Below are 13,114 nucleotides of genomic sequence, written 5' to 3' on the forward strand. Positions count from 1 at the left end.
TCCGCCTCCCTTACGCCTTCGTGGGGATTTCCCTGAGAAGTTGGGCTGTTCTCGAAGTGGGAGCCAGCTTTGCTCGCGGTGTTTCCAGACCTGGAGGAAGCACTTCCTCTTCTTTTCTTTGATGCTCTGACAGCCCAAGTGCTGCCTCTGACCGCCGCCCGCAGCCTCACCGAGCCTGGGGCTGAGTCTGAGTCTGCGCGCATGGGCCGCTGGCCTCGCTTTGCCGTCTGTATTTGGTTCTGATGTCACGCGCGTCTGTTCCCATGTTACGGTTTGTTTGGGGGACTCGCTGCTTCTCCATGAGCTGTGAGCAGAGGCCCTCGAATGTCCCCTGGGGCCATTGCACTGAGGACCCGGGAGGCCAGAAATAGCCATGGCCACCCACCTCGCCTTCCCGGCAGCTGCCGGCCCCTCCTGGCCCCCAGGCCTCCTCTTTCCCTATTTGGGGTTGTTCTTTTCTGAAACGATGTGGCCACACACCAGAGGTGTTTCATTCAAGTGTCCAGAGTGTCCGCTGCCGCCCATACAACGGACACCCACAGTTCAGAAGACACCCTGCAGTCCAGTCGCACATCAACGTCCCTTCTCCCCCTACCATGTTTTTTTGCGGTAAAATATACATAACATAAAATTTAACATTTTAACAAGGTTCCAGTTCGCCTCTGAGGATGTTTGCTTTCTGAACTTGGAAAGTGATGGAACCTCAACTTCTCTTTGCCTCTCCTGCCTTTGGGTAGCAAGCAGTTGAAACCCCTTTTCTGAGAAAGCCCCGCACACCCTCATTTCCCCCCCCCCAAGCAGGCCAGACGGGGGGTGGCAGGGAAGGGGGGAATCCAAGCCTCATGGTCCAGAGAGGGTTCCTCAAAGCAGGGAATGATGTCGGGGTTCCACGGAAAAAAAGAACCCCATAAATCTAGCAAGTTTATTACCTGTTACCTCATTTTCTCCATTTCCCGAAGGACTCACAGCTTTTCAGGATTTTCTCTTTCTCCCTCTGGGTGTATATTGTGGTGAGATGTGTCGTTTCCGCTGCCCCTGGGGAATTCGCATGGCAGACGTGATGCCGACTGCAGGCCGGGGGAGGAAGAATGGGAGTTGGCGTTTAATGGGGACAGAGTTTCTATTGGGGAAGCTGAAAAAGTTCTGGAGATGGATGGTGATGATGGTTGTACAACAGCATGAATGTACTTAATGCCACTGAATTATGCGCTTAAAGGTATTAAAATGTTAAATTTTATGTTATGTATATTTTACCGCAAAAAAAAAAAAATGGTAAGGGGAAAAGGGGCATTGAGGTACGACTGGACTGCAGGTGTGCAGCGGGGGGGTGTGAGTGCCAGAGGGGAGGTGGGGATGAGAACGTGGGGGCCAGAAAGAAGTAGAAAAAGAGAAAACGCGGGAGCTATCCTGCAGAGGAGTTTGGCTCTATAGAGCAACAAGAATTCATAAAAAATGGTACAAGGCTAAGAAGAGGAAGCTTGCTTTGGCTATTTCTCCATGGTGACCTCAGAGGCAACAAAAAACTCCAGTCAGGAAGCTCTGGCTACAGCGTCGCTTTTAGGCGGGGCTGAGGGTGCCGCCAGGAGACTCTGCAGCACCCACCACACCAGTGGATGACCCGAAGCAGATGCCTTTGGGGTGATGGCAGCACTAAAATTAGATGTGATGATGGTTGCACTTCACCGTCAATTTACTAAAAATCCTTGAGTGGTACACTTAAAGCAGAGGCATTTTATGGTGTGTAAATTATACCTCAGTAAAGCTGTTCACACACACACACACACACACACACAAACTGTGCTTCCCTGGAATCCGTGCTTGTCCCTCACACAGAGGCCCTGCCCGCTGCCCGCTGTCCCCATTTCACCAGGAGAGGAGCGTGGTCACGGGGAGTGGGCTGCGCCTCCCGTATCTGCCGCCTGTCTGGGTCCTTCACAGTGCAGAAGTGGAGAGCGTTCTAATCTAGACATGGTGACCTCATCGGAGGCAACCCAGTGGCCCAGCGAGGCGAGGCTCTACTTCTGGGCACCCGTGATGAAGACTTCCTCGCAGTTGGGGGCCATCGAACCGATGCCAGCCGTGACAGCTCCCTCGGCTGCCAGCCATTCGCTGGCCCTTGGACTGGGCAGCCCTGGAGGAGTCTTGGAGGGTGGGCCCCGGCTTCCGCAGCCCCGTCTGTCTCTTGGGACTGTTCCCACCCGGTGGCGTCAGCCCAAGAAGCAACAGCGGGTCAGCAGATAGGAACTCGGCAGAGCGGTCCCGCAAATAGCTCGGGGCCCTGCCTTCTGTTTCAGAGCCGTTCATCACCTCGCTCCTGTCTGCCTGCCACAGGCCCTGGTGCCATGAGGACATGCCCACTGGGGTGCTTATTGTTGGGGAGGCATGCAGGCCTCCGTGGTGGGATGGAGAGCAGCTGTTTCCGCCCTGGTTCCGGCTGCATGAAGGGTGCATATTAAGCAGCCTCACTGAGCTGTCTGCTCAGATCAAACAGGGACGGTTGCTAAGTGCTCTCCTAGATTAATAGCATCAAATCAAACGATCAAAATAACTTAGAACTGCTAGGGGTATTGGAGATTATTTATCACCACCTCATTTCCTTTACTTGAAAATGAAATTCAGAGGCCCCATGGTGCACCCAAGGACACACACCAACTTAGGGTCCTGACGCAGACTGGCGCCCACATTTCCTGGTAGCCCCAGGCAGGACTGTTCCTTTACATCAGGCCCAGTGCCCCCTGGTTGCTGAATTGAAAGGCTTCAGGAAGGTGTTCTTGCCATTCTGTGGTTCTGTAGCATCAACAGGCCTGTCTGTTTAAGGAGGAGATCATTTTCCACATTTGAAATGAAAACCTGACAATCTTGGGAAATCCATGAATGACTGCGACTTAAGCTAGAAGCCAACTCTTACTCTAGAATGAAATTAATTTAGATCAAACTGTATCAGCTCAAATAGTGCATGGAGTTCTTATCCACATAATTTTTTTAAATTTACATAATTCTTTATTTTAGTGTATTTTATTTTTTATTAAGATTGTTTAATGTTTCTGAGGTATTTGGTTGGTTTCAGTGTTTACAAGTGTCTTTTTTAAATGTCAAAACTGTCTGGCACATACAGAACACTTTTTTTTTTATTGATTTCAGAGAGGAAGGGAGAGGGAAAGAGAGATAGAAACATTAAAGATGAGAGAGAATCGTTGATCGGCTGCCTCCTGCACGCCCCCTACTGGAGATCAAGCCTGCAAGCGGGGCATGTGCCCTTGACCAGAATCAAACCTGGTACCCTTCAGTCCGCAGGCCGACGCTCCATCCACTGAGCCAAACCAGCAAGGGCCAGAACATGTCCTAATGCTGGTTTTTCTTTTACACTGTGAACCACTAATTTGAACGCAGCACATGGTGGCCTCCCTCTCAAGGGTCCCTCAGTCTGAGAGGCTCAGGGCCGTGGGTGCGGCTCATGCATCTCAGTTACTTTGAAAAGCATTTTTTATGTATAAATCTACATACAAACTACTCTTCTAGGGCATAACCACCAAAACTAATTTTTGAAATTGCAGTTGCATAACAAGAGGTTACAGTGATGTTGGTTTACTTTTTATTTGAGAGGACTCAGCATCCGTCATGTTTTCATGGAGAGGATTTTTATGTTTAAAAGGAACATCGATGTTTGCAATTTTTCTAAGATGCTGAAATCATGGTGACGTAGAGGACTAAAATCCACACTGTTGAGCGCTAAATGGCATTCCGTTGGTTCATAAATTAACTACTAATCCGCCGTCTTTGAAACCGGTGGGAGCGCGTGGGCAGGTGGGCCAAGCCCACTAATGAAGGAAGCTGATCGGCCTGCTGGACTCACAGCACGTTTCACTGCATGATGTGATCTGGGAAACCACTGCGGGCAAGGCAGGAGCTCAGCAAGGTGGCCTCTGTACGCTCAGAAACCAGTGGCCGCCCTGTGTTCATGCCCCAACCAGTTAGAAGATAAAATGGAAGAGATGCCCCATTTTTAATAGCTGCAAAATACATAAAATACCAAGGAATAAGGTTAATAAGGAGTGCAGTTCATGTGAAGCAAATTTTAAAACAGTACATAGAGACACCAAAGATCTCACCAGCGGGGAGGGCATACCATGTTCTTGGATAGGGTGACTTACCATTATAAAAATACCAAGCCTTGCCCTAGCTGGTTTGGCTCAGTGGATAGAGCATCAGCCTGCGGACTCAAGGGTCCCAGGTTCGATTCTGGTCAAGGGCAAGTACCTTGGTTGCAGGCACATTCCCAGGGGGGCGTGCAGGAGGCAGCTGATCGATGTTTCTCTCTCATTGATGTTTCTAACTCTCTATCCCTCTCCCTTCCTCTCTGTAAAAAATCAATAAAGTATATATATTTTTTTAAAATACCAAGCCTTCCGACGTTAGCCAACATAATGCAAGCCCCAGTAAAAATAGCAAAATGATTTCTTTTGGTACTAGACCACTTGGTTCTGAATTTTATATGGAAAAGTTAATAAGCAATAATAACCAGGAAATTCCAAAAAGGGCAAATTAATGGGGGTGGAGGGTTGAGCACTGTGCCCAGGGACAGCTGCGGGAAGAAAGACGACCGCCTTCTCCGGTTTGCTCAGCCCACCACCTGCCCCAGGCACCTGTGCAGCCCAGAATAGGAGTCACCCAGACCCCTTGGGCACAACGTCAGATGTGGCCGCGGACGGTGTGCCTCGGGTGACACATGACAGCGTGTTTGCATTGGTTTCTGAGGCCGCCGTAATAAGTTGCCACATACCAGGGGGCCTAAAACAACTGAGATGCACTATTCTCTCACCGTTCTGGAGTCCGGAAGTCCAAAATCCAGGTGTCGGCAGGGTGGTTCCTTCAGGAGGCGCCGAGGAAGACTGTGCTGTGCCTCTCCTCGCTCCTGGTGGGCGCCCAAAACCTGTGCCTTCACAGCGCGTTCTCTCTGTGTCTCTCTCCACACTTCCTCTTCTTAGAAGGACACCGGTCATCGGACGATGGCCCACCCTACTGTGGTGTGACCTCCGCTTAGCTTGATGGCATCTGCAAAGAGGCCACTTCCAGCTAAGGCCAGGTCACAGGCTCTGGGTGGGCATGGAGTTCTGGAGGACAGGGTCCAGCCTGGTGCTGCGTTAAGCATCACGTGTGTGGATTCGTTTTTCAGGGTTGAAATGTGTGGCACGTGTCATGTGCTCTTAAGCCCCTTTTTCAGGTCCAACTACAAAATGAATTTTTTTCCTTTCCCTTGTACTTGAAGAGGTGTAACAGTATGTCATAAACTGACCTGAAATACGTGTTTGTTCTGCAGCGAAATCCGCGAATAATACCGTATAACTAGGGCAGTTTATGCTCCCATTCTCTATCTGGCTATTTATAGTGGAACCTCTTTTCCTCTGGGTCAGAGTGCATTGGTTAGCATTAACAACCGGAACTTGTTTAACAAAAACGACTAGAATTTGCGGTTTTAAGCAAAGCTGAAGACTGTGGCCCTTCTGCGGAACACGGAGCGGCATGACTTCCCGGCTTCCGATGGCGAGGCTGGGGAGGACCGCGCCATGTCCTGGTGCCGCTGATTGAGGCTGGGGAGCTGGTGGTAAGGCAGGGAGGGGAACAGGGAGGGTTGAGTTTCATTCTGGAAGTGTTGCCAGGGCGGGGAGTCCCCAGGCTGGGGACGGAGGTGGGCAGTGTCGCAGGCAGCAGAGAGACCCAAAGGGACTCCAGTAGAGAAGTCGCTGGAGCCTTGGGGACGGGACAGTAGGCCCCGGTGGCTCAGACGGAGCAGTTTTAGTTTCGGTGCCATCGTGGACGGGGAGGGGGAGGGACCACATAGACTGAAAGGACAGCGGGCTGGGGAAGGGCCCCAGGTTGGGGCTGGGCTCACGGCAGAGACCATGGTTCTCTCGGGTGTGGTTCCATTTGCTCGTGTGCATCGTCCGGCCACCACAGCTCTTGCTGATCACTGCTGTCGGGGCTCCATGCTGCGGCTGACTCCCAGGAGCAGGTATGATTGTTCTTCCCTGAGCTCGGGAAGCACCTGGAATCCAACCTGTTTGCTCTTTCGGGCAGCATCTCAGGCACCTCCTGTGGGACACCTGGACTCCACCGTCCCAGCAAGACCACTTCAAGGCGAGACGGCTGTTCTGGGAGCCGAAACCCTTGTTCAAGGGTGACTGGAATTTACTGAGTACTCGTTACAGGCCAGGCCTTTTGCTTTCATCTTCCCAATGCTACCCTGAAATGGGGGTGTGTGTGTTGGGTGGGGAGCCAACAGACCCAGAGGTCACTGGCTGGAAAGTAAGTGGCTGAGCTGGCCTTGGACACCAGGCACCCGGGTGCCAGGGTGGACGCTCCCCGTAACGACACTTCCGTGGAGCCGGCACCTGAGGCCCAGGGGCCCGGAGAGGAGGCAGTGGGCTCCGGGGCTTGGATGCCTCATTGGAAGAAGCAAGTGATATTCTGCGTGAGGGCAGAGGCTCCAAGGAGACAGGGCTTTATTCTACATGGAAAGGAACTTTCCAGAAAGGAACGCTGCTCTAAAATGGACTTCCTCTCGAAGGTGTGAGAGTCTGGTCTCTGGAGGTGTGTTTTGCTGCCTTCTTTGAAATTTTGATTGAATTTTTCAATTTTGAGCGAATATCCTTTTATATAAGTCATTCCAAATGTCCGCAACGGCTGGGTGGTATTCTCTCTACGTTTGCCAGTCTATGTACTCAGCCCGCGTCTCCTCTGCTGTAGTGATATGAGGACAGACCCCTTTAGTCATCTGCGTGCGTCTGTGGTCGTCGCTGGAAGGGGACGGCTGGGCTCCAGGCTGCGAGCGCTGGGAAGCCTGGCGCAGACTGATGCCCGCCTCCTCGCCTTGTTTTCCAGCGCATCGCAGAGCCTCATGGCCAGGAACCTGGTTCATAAAGCTGACGTGGGGGGGGGGGGGAGCGGGGAAGTGGGGAGGCGCTTATCCCCGCCCAGGGCGCTGTGCTGACTCTGATGGTGGAGTTTCTCACCTTGAGTGTTTATGATCTGAGTGACCCATGACACATTTAAATGAGCTTCTTCCTCCCTGGGAAGCAGCCCGCTTCTCTGCTTGTGGAGTAAACTGCTCGCGCTCTGTGGCCCTTCTGCGAACCAGGAAGGGCGTGGCTCCAGCTCCCGGAGTTGACAAGACTGAGGTCTCAGAGTTTCATAGCAATGTTAAGGTAAAATACAACAGTAATTTATATTTTATAAAATGAAAAAAATGCTGATTTTCTTATTGACTGGAGTGAATTGTTCTCCTGATGTCTTTATACCTTACAATAACTTTAGGAGCCTGAGATTTTGAACAAAACACATATAAATGAAATAACGTGTAACCTTCAAAACATAGGGATCCCAACTCCCCCGGCTTTTAATTAGAAAGCCGGCCGGGTGGGCATCTGAGCTTCACATGAGGATGAGTTGGCTCCCAGAAGTAGCTACGAGCCAAATATCTTCATTGGGTGCTTCATTTATTATCAGCACAATATTTATTTTTAATATATATTTTTAATATTTTTTATTGATTTCATAGAGGAAGGGAGAGGGAGAGAGAGATAGAAACATCAATGCTGAGAATCATTGATCAGCTGCCTCCTGCACGCCCCCTACTAGGGATCAAGCCCAGAACCCGGGCATGTGCTCTGACTGGGAATCAAACCATGACCTCCTGATTCATAGGTCGACACTCAACCGCGGAGCAGAGCACACGGGCCGGGCTCAGCACAACATTTAAGTGGGAGTTTTATTCTGAGAAACTCGCTCCCTGCCGTGGCGCTTCCAGGAGGCACTGCAGCCATGAGACTGCTCTCCATAAACGTGCTTAACTGGAAGGCTGGACACATGGAACCGCGTCGCTGTGGGTTTGTGGAGGCTGTTAGACATTCTCCGCTGGGCTGGGCTGGGCTGGGCTGGACCAGCTCAGGGAGGACGCAGGAGCCCCCAGCCTGGGATAGCCGCTCTTCATTGTTCAAAGGACCTCAGACTGTGGTCAGCACTGGCATGCCTTGGGGCAAATTTTCTGTTTGAATTTTTAAATTTTGAGCAAATATCATTTTATATAAGTCATTCCAAATGTCCTCTGACTGCCTCTGACAGTCTTTGGATGGTAAATGCTGAGAGTTTCCATGACAACTCAGTCCTGCTCCAATGACCCCTGACCCCGAGTGTCTTTGGTTCATGACACCCAGGAGCCCCCAGCCTCCCGTGGAGATGCCGCAGGGTTCCAGCCACACGACTTGGGGCAGGCTATTGCGCCTTCTTGTGACTCAATGTCCTTACTTGGAAAAGGGCCCTAATCCACGGCTCGTTGTAAGAATTAAACAACGTGTCCGGACATTGTACTGGGTGCAGAGCCTGGTGCAGGGCTAGCTCTGGGGTCGGCCCACCCCTGGGTCAAGCACGTGCTGGTCTGCACTCGGAGCGGCTGTCCCAGGAGCAGCGATCACCGTCACTCCTGGTGCAGGCTGCTTTTCCAGCTGTTAGGCAGTCCCAGCTGCTGGGTGTTTTATCCCCTCTGAGTCCCGCTTCTCAGGCAAAATGTAAATGTGAAGTATGAGCGTGCGGAACCCGCTGCTTGCCTCCAGGTGGCTCTCCTGAGCGGCAGTATCAGTCTCACTCGCCTCCTGGTGTCCTTCCCACCACAGGTGAGGCTGTGATTCGTCTCAGCCTTTCTCAGTTGGATAGCGCAAAACTGGTGGCTCTTTCTTGCTTGCTTTCTATCCTCACCTGAGGATATGTTTTTATTGATCTAGTGAGAGAGGAACAGAGAAGCATGAATGTGAGAGAGAAACATCGTTGCCTCCCACCCATGTCCCAACCAGGGACCGAACCCACAACCTAAGTATGGGACCTGACTGGGACTCGAACCCGCCCCCTTTAGGGGTATGGGTGAGACACCTGGCCAGGGCCGATTCTTATGTTTTGAAGTTCTTTTTCAAATTGTGGAAACATATCTTGGAGTGTTAGCATTTATTTTTTCAGTGACTATGGATAACACATTAACCCTTTTCATAGCTGTTGTACATATTTTTCTCATCGCCTAGCTTGGTGCCTGTGCCCCTAAAATAGGTTCTCCACACTTCGTCTTAGAAGATGTGGAAGCCGGCCGAGTGCTGAGCAGAAGGAGAGCTGGAAGCTGGAGTTAGGGGGACCACATGATGACTCCGCCCTGGGTAAACCCTCCAACACATTCCACTCTTCCACAGACAACACGATCGTCTCCTTAAACGGGGACTGGCCCAAACAGTGGCCAGCGAGCAGAAGCCTACCGGGCTGCCTTAACTGCCACCCATGTGAGGCGTGTCCATCTGACTCGCAGCCTCACAGTCACTGCCCGGAGTCAGCCCAAGTCAGCTCCTGGCAGCGGTGAGGAGCGTCTGGACAGATTGAATATGAGACAAGGAATCGTCTAACGAAGCCCAGCTGGGAGGAGTAGGCTTCCTGAGTTCTTGGACAGTCGACAATGGGGGGTGGATGGTTGGAACTCTGAAAGGGAAAAGTAATGCATACTCTGAGGACAATTTGCCAGTTGGGTTTTGCACAGAGGAGAGGAGAAAGTCTGAAACGGCCCAGTAAGAGCAACTGGCTATAACCCAGCTGGCGGGGCAGAGGGGGAATTGTGGATGGAGGTGGGAGGGCTGGGGGCCTGTTGGGGTCCAGCCCCACCAGGTCCAGGGGTTCCCAAAGGTGTGGACAGAGTCGGCGAAGAATGATGGACACAGAGGCAGCATTCAGTTGATCCGCATAGTTGGGTTCTCTAGCCAGGTTCTAGCCAGGATCTCCAGCCAGGTTCTGTGTAGGATCTCCAGCCAGGTTCTGTAGCCATGTTCTCTCGCTAGGTTCTCCAGCCAGGTTCTGTAGCCATGTTCTCTTGCTAGGTTCTCCAGCCAGGTTCTGTAGCCATGTTCTCTCGCTAGGTTCTCCAGCCAGGTTCTCCAGCCAGGTTCGGTCGCCAGGTTCTGTGTTTTATTGTCTTGTTGCATCTGTATTTATACCAGTTGATTTTAATCCTGTCAATTTCTATTCCAAAGGTTAGGGCGTTTCTTATCTCCATTCCAGGGAGTAAAGATTATGTAGCTTAAGCATGATTATTCGTAGTTAAAGTGATTAACTACCCGCCTGGCACTTAGTTAAGGGGTTTTATTCCCTCCCTAACTTCAGGGAAAATCCCTACCTGGGGAAACAACCTTTCTCGGAGAGGTGACCTTGGTTAAAACACACAGAGCAAAGAAGGGGAGCAAACATATTAAGAATAGTATGTCATATATGCCAGGTATCTTGAAACATATGCTGTGCAGGTGTTTCTTCCCTGCAGCGACTGTGTCAAGCAGCAAGGATGCACCAGCTTCCGGCAGGGGCCGGACTCCAGGGCCAGGTGTAGAAGAGCTGGTGGACACTTCGGAGCACCTGGGCCTCTACCCCATGCTCAGCGGGGTGCTTTGAAAGGGTTCACACAGAGGCCTCACCTTGTCCCCTCCCTCTCCTCATTTCCCTGTTTGCTGTCTGTGCTCCCCTTGCCTGGCACGGTGTGGGGATATTTCTATTTTATGTCATGGCACTTATCTATACAAATAAAAGGGTTATATGCTAATTAGGCCGGGTCAACCGGACATCTTCCAGTAGTCCGGTCCTCCTTCTGGACAAAGCCACGGTGTCAAGGGCTAAGGCAGAGGTGGTTAGGGGCGATCAGGATGAATGTATGAGCGAATGAATGAATGAATGAATGAGATTACACCAGCAGCAATAAGGGGACTGGGGGTGACTGTTAGGGATCATTCTAATCATTCTGAGGAGACATGTGGCCTAATAGTAGTCAGTGCCAAGGGGGTTCTCTGAGGTTCTTTTAAGAGAGGACGTCAGCCCTAACTGGTGTGGTTCAGTGGATAGAGCGCCAGCCCAAGGACTGAAGGGTCCCGGGTTCAATTCTGGTCATATGTTGGTTGCAGGCTCAATCCCCAACCCTGGTCAGGGCATGTGCAGGAGGCAACCAATAGATGTATCTCTCTCTCTCTCTCTCTCTCTCTCTCTCTCTCTCTCTTGCTCTCTCTGTCTTTCTCCCCCTCTCTCCCTCCCTCCCTCTCTTCCACTCTAAAAATCAATGGAAAAAATGTTCTCAAGTGAGAATTGGCCAAAAAAAAAAAAAAAAATAGAAAGAGACGTCGGCTGTATGGAGAGTTGAGGGGAAGGGAGGAGGAGCGTTGTCTAAGAAGAGGGCCAGCCGTGGCACGGGCAGCATTGGCTGAAGCCACGGCCCTGTGCTGTGCGCCCTGCAGTATGGTCTCACCGGTCCTTACAGCAACACCTCCAGCTCTTACTGTGCTTGCCTCGCAGATGAGGGCGGGGAGGCACTGATGTTAAAACCTTGGGGGGAAGTGCAGGAGACAGACTCCAGGGGGCGACTGGAGTTGTGTTTGGAGTTGTGGAGGAGGAGATGCCTGTGGGAATTGCAGGCAGAGATGTCCTGCTGGAGGTGGGCTGAAGCTCAGAGAAGCCAGGATTAGAAATAGAGCTGTGGGGCTCAGGGATGCATAGGTCATGGACAAGGGTGGGTCTGATAGAGCCCAGGGAGCTCTGAAGACCACCCAGGGGCCCTCACATGTGCCCCCTGAGTATGGGCCAGCGTGTGTGTTGTCTATTTACTGTGGCATTCGGAAGTAGAACAAATATGATCCACGCAGAAGTGTCTGCGGTGTCCGTTAAATGGGAGGTATGTGCAAAGGCAGGGCCTTGGGTTAGCTTTCCTGTGCTCCCTGGACTTGGATAGGGAAAAAAGCAGCATTTTCACCAATTATGAATGTGGGCCAGAAACTGCAGTGGGGTTAGAGTATGTGCGACTTTGTCACCAATAGAAACCCCGGGTATTTTCATGACACGTCACAGTGGTCGCAGACAGCGGGGACGTCACTGTGTCGGTGTTACAGCAGGTGTGAGCCCTTGCCTAACGCATGAATAAAGACACATACGTGTGTTGGTTCTAACCTGGTGCCCCTCCAGGCCCTCCTGTCGTGCCCATCCCTGAGATGCCGGGCCGAAGCGGGGCACACCTCCTCTCCGCTGGCTGAGCCAGCAGGCTCAGGGGAGGCGGTGGGGGAGAGAGGGGAAAGAGCCTGCCCCTCCCTGTCTGCTTCCTGTTTCTGGGAGCATCACCCCAGCAACGCTCCTCACCCCGGCAGCTGCAGCTGGTTCTGTTTCTAGTGTTTTCCACTCACTCAGAAACCACCACCATCCTGCAGCCTGTCAGAGCTGTCCCTCCCCCACCCCCGCCAGGTACCACATCCCAGCCCTAGCCTAGGTGTTCCCGCACTTCCACCTCTGTGTCTCCTGAGTCCCCTTTGCCTGCTCAGCCATCCAGCCCGTGTAGTGGGTCCCTGTATTAAATTACTTCTCTTGTCCAGCCAGTGTGGCTCATGGTTGAGCCTCCACCTATGAACGAGGAGGTCACAGTTGGATTCCCGGTCATGGCACATGTCTGGGTTTCAGGCTCAATCAATGGAGGCAGCCAATCAATGATTCTCTCTCATCATTGGTGTTTCTATCTCTCTTTCCCTCTCCCTTCCTCTCTGAAATCAATAAAAACATATAAATAAATAAATAACTTGTGTTAACATAACCGGTGCACTATCTTTTTCCCTGACTGGCCTCTGATGGATACGGGATATCACGATTTGAAGATGTATCTTGATAATGTGTTTCAGGATGATCCATTTCCTTTGTAACCCTACGTACTTTGTTTTAAGCACTTAAAGATGTTATTCTGAGACTGGCCACAGGCTTTCCCAGCCTGCAGGGGCACCTGTCCTAAGAAGGAACTGCAGTGCCCCCGTTTGCTTACAAGGCCCCCAGGAACACAAAACAAAAAGGTCATTGTTTTCCATTCATCCTTCCTTTCTTTTCAAATAAATGAACTTTGTGTTATTTCCTCCCCTTTAAAAATAGTACTTGCTCATTGAAAAAATATCGGAAAACAGAAAGGAAAATGGTTTTATCTATAACTTTATTATGACATAAAGACAACCATGGCTCTGTTTTGATGTATTTCCTTAGAATCCTGGCTGCTGTTATTTTTCATAGATCTTATTGGGGGCGGGGTGGT

General features: G+C 51.2%; 1 protein-coding gene across 41 annotated transcripts in view; it reads left to right on the top strand.

The window, feature by feature from the left end:
* The window catches only part of LRRFIP1 (LRR binding FLII interacting protein 1), a 114,955-nt gene that overhangs the window by 14,847 nt on the left and 86,994 nt on the right, over window positions 1-13,114 (top strand). The gene's annotated exons all lie outside the window — the stretch shown is intronic.

This window comes from Myotis daubentonii, chromosome 7 (genome assembly GCF_963259705.1).
Source record: "Myotis daubentonii chromosome 7, mMyoDau2.1, whole genome shotgun sequence".
NCBI lineage: Eukaryota > Metazoa > Chordata > Mammalia > Chiroptera > Vespertilionidae > Myotis > Myotis daubentonii.